The following is a 3,569-nucleotide window of genomic DNA, read 5'->3' as shown; positions in this document are numbered from 1 at the left end:
AGGCCACAACAGTGAGAGGCCCGCATACAGCAAAAAAAAAAAAAAAAAAAAAACCATATTGAACACTTAGACGACCTAGAGGGTTGGGATAGGGAGGGTGGGAGGGAGGCTGAAAAGGGAGGGGATATGGGGATATATGTATACGTATAGCTGATTCACTTTGTTATACAGCAGAAACTAACACAACATTGTAAAGCAATTATACTCCAATAAAGATTAAAAAAGGAGAAGATTGACTTTCCTTCGCTGTTTTAAACTTCGAAAAAATAAATATTGAACACTTAAATGGATATTTTAAACCTCTCTGCCAGGACACTTCAAAATTCTGAGAATGTCAAACATGTCAGCATCATGGCAGGAAGCTAAAGAGACGTGACAGCTAAATGTAATAGCTGATGCTAAGAAGGACATTCTCGGGTCCATTGACAAAGCTGGGTTACAGATGAAGATGAGATGAAAGTATTGCATCAATGCTAAATTCTCTGAAGTTGACAACTAGTGTGGTTACATGAGGCTATCTATATTCTTCGGAAATATACACTGAAATGTTCAGGGGTAAAAGACCATGATATATGCAATTTATTCTCAAATGTTTCAGAAAAATTATACACATGAGAGAAAAGGAAAAAGCAGAGTAAAATATTAACAAGTGACTCCAGGTAAAGGACTATAGGTATTCATGCTATTCTTATTCTTGAAACTTTTCAATAAGTTTGAAATTATTTCCAGATAGAAAGATTTTTTGCAAATTATGGAATGAATCTGGAACCACCAAATTACAATTCTGGGTTTTCAGATAATTGTTACACCTGAAGAACTATCTAGTGAGCTAATCTCCTGTAGGGCATCAGCAGATGAGCCTGCAGAGGAGGCAAACACATGATTCCCGATCCCTCTTTCGAGGTAAACATTACCAATCAAGATGGCATCTTTAATAGTAAATCCAGGCACAAACTCAGAATCCTTCTCAACACAGCTACTACCAAGCAAACGAGCTGACTCTCTGGATGAAATAGCCATGGACTTGACCCCTTTCCGAGAGTATTCGGTTCCAATGGGGACTCGTCAAAGTTCAAAGCCTTTCTACACTTTCTTTTTTTTTTTTTTTTTTGTCACACTTGTGGGATCTTAGTTCCCCAACCAGGGATTGAACCCAGGCCCTCCGCATTGAAAGTGCAGAGTCCTAACCACTGGACCACCAGGGAATTCCCCAGAGCCTTTCTAATGAAGGTGCATTAGCCCCTAGAACACCTAGGTAGAGGGTCTACCAACTTCCATTCAAAACTTTACTTCCACTAAAACTTAGAATTGATTTTCCTTTGGTGACAGGAGGTTCTATGTGGTTGAAAGATTCTAGCAGTCAGATTTCTTTGTGTTTGATACCACCTCTTCCAACACACCTTCCAACTTGACAAGTTGCTTTAACCTTCCTGTGCCTCCGTTTCCCCATCTCCAATAAGGAACATACAACCCCCAGGCTGTTATGAGGACCAGCAAAGGTAATGAATGTGAGCATCTTGTACCCTTTATGGCTAAATTATATGATTATAGTGGTCGTGATTATCAACATCATCATAATCATCATCTTTCCCCCTTTTTCTGCCTTCCAATTACCACAGCTAATGGAGTCCTGTTTCTCTTTAAAGTGTAGAAAGCAGCCTCTGCCCAGAACATTTCCAGCTTGGGTTCTTCAACAACCCACAGAGCTCTCCTGCCTTGAACCTGAATCATGCCTGAGTTTCGAGAGAGCGGTTACATGTCCATTTTCTTCGATTATCAGTGAAAGGTTAAGTGCTCCAGCCCTCAGCCTCCGATGCCCATCTGGGTTTTCCATTACGAGCGGAGGTAGACCAACCGGGTCTGTGAGTTCATTCTCTGGCCCTGGCTCTCCAGCTAATAGAACCTCAGCCACTCTCCTGAATGTAAAGCTTTATCTCCAGGCAAAGCCAACCAATTTAAATGGCACTCACAGCTCATGCCCGCAGGTCATGGGCGCTGAGTACTCCAAGGGGCCAGAGCAATAAAATCTATTAGGTCTCCTTTGTCCCATCTTGTTGTGAACTTATAAGAAAAAGGCTCTAAGAGGATCAGTACCCAGAAAAACCTTCATAATTGTGGCTTCTACACAGCGAATGAGGACAATTACCAAGGCAACCAGCCAATCATTCTGGTTAAGGGCAGAGGGGGTTTAGCCCAGAAGAGGCTGTTTCGAACCTCTATGGCGCTCTAATCAGAGAGGAACCAACATTTTAAAAGGCCCTTGTGTAAAAACAGGAGGGACGGCAGGGGAGGAAAAGAGGAGAGGGGGTTAAATTAATTTCCTCTCATTTCCTGCCTGCTCCATTGATTGCAGTCCAAAGGCAAGGTGATGCGCTCTACCCTGAGCGCACCTGGGGCCACAGGGGCTGGCAGCCGAGGCAGCGATGTTGTCTGATTTTATGCGTGTGTTTATTTACTCATTTTCCCCTCTGGATCTGCCATCTGCAGTGTAGATCTCATGACAGGCACAGCAAAGGTGTCAGTAAGAATCTTTAAGGACAGTATAGAGTCTCTTCCGGTATCTTCTAGTCCCCTGAGAATAAAAGTAATAGCGCATCCTTCCTGACTCAGCTTTCACCCCCTCCATTGCTGGTTTGGGCAGATCATTTTGTGACAGAAGTTGTTTTGCTCATCAGAGTGTCTCCTATGAAGTTATGTGGGAAATCAGGGGAAATGGGGGCATTGGGAAAACTCTGGATGCTTTTCCATCTTGGGGACTCTGGAGGGTCTAGCTGATACTGAATTGGGGGCTGACTTTTTCCTCCTGGGCCGTGCGAGGCGCCTGGGAGGGTTGAGGATTTGGGTGAGAATTTGTCTTTGGTCTACAGTGTCTGTGTTCTCAGCTCTGTGTCCCCATGATTCCTGTGTCCCCACCTCCAACCACCCAGCCAATGGCAGCAAAACACTAGATAACCTGCCCCGTGTTTGCTCATCTTCCTGGTAAAATTAACAAAGCCATCCAATGAAATAAGAAGCTACCTTTTCCACTAGTGAGCTCCCCATGACAGGAGGTATGAAAGGAGAGCTATCCCCAGTTGAAAAAAGTCATTGATTCACTCAACAAACAGGCCAGGTACTATTCTCCTGGCTCTGCAGAGGAAATTATTTCTATGGTTCTTTCCAACTAGCAGAGTTTATAATTCTAATTACACCGAGATGACAGTAATGAAAATAACAGGAGTGTGATAATATGACAATAACAGCAAGTGGATTGAGCATGTGCCAAGTGCCAGCCCATGTGTCATGATCTCTCTGGGATATTATGGCATCTGTCAGGGTCCCAGTGGGAAATAGGTGGTACATTCAAAGGGTTTAATTGAGGAGAGTTTAATAAAGGGTCTCTCTTTTTTTGTAGATGTATTGCCATGGTTTTCTTTTTTCCCAGCTTTATTGAGATGTAATTGACATGTAACATTGAATATGTTTAAGGTGTACAAAGCGTTGATTTGAGACATTTATATGTTGCAATAAGATTACCACCACAATGGCCTTACCTAACACCTCCATCATGTCACACAATAACCATTTCT

The 3,569-nt window shown here is 42.9% G+C and overlaps 1 non-coding gene across 1 annotated transcript; it reads right to left on the bottom strand.

Annotated features, from left to right (window-relative positions):
- Positions 1-1,132: 1,132 nt before the first annotated feature.
- TRNAE-UUC (transfer RNA glutamic acid (anticodon UUC)) lies at positions 1,133-1,205 on the bottom strand. The gene has a single exon. It is a non-coding gene; the product is annotated as a tRNA-Glu (tRNA).
- Between the last annotated feature and the right edge of the window lie 2,364 nt (positions 1,206-3,569).

This window comes from Mesoplodon densirostris, chromosome 15, assembly GCF_025265405.1.
Source record: "Mesoplodon densirostris isolate mMesDen1 chromosome 15, mMesDen1 primary haplotype, whole genome shotgun sequence".
In the NCBI taxonomy this organism is placed as follows: Eukaryota; Metazoa; Chordata; class Mammalia; order Artiodactyla; family Ziphiidae; genus Mesoplodon; species Mesoplodon densirostris.
The sequence above is the reverse complement of the archived record's forward strand: the minus strand, read 5'-3'. Positions and strand labels throughout refer to the sequence as shown.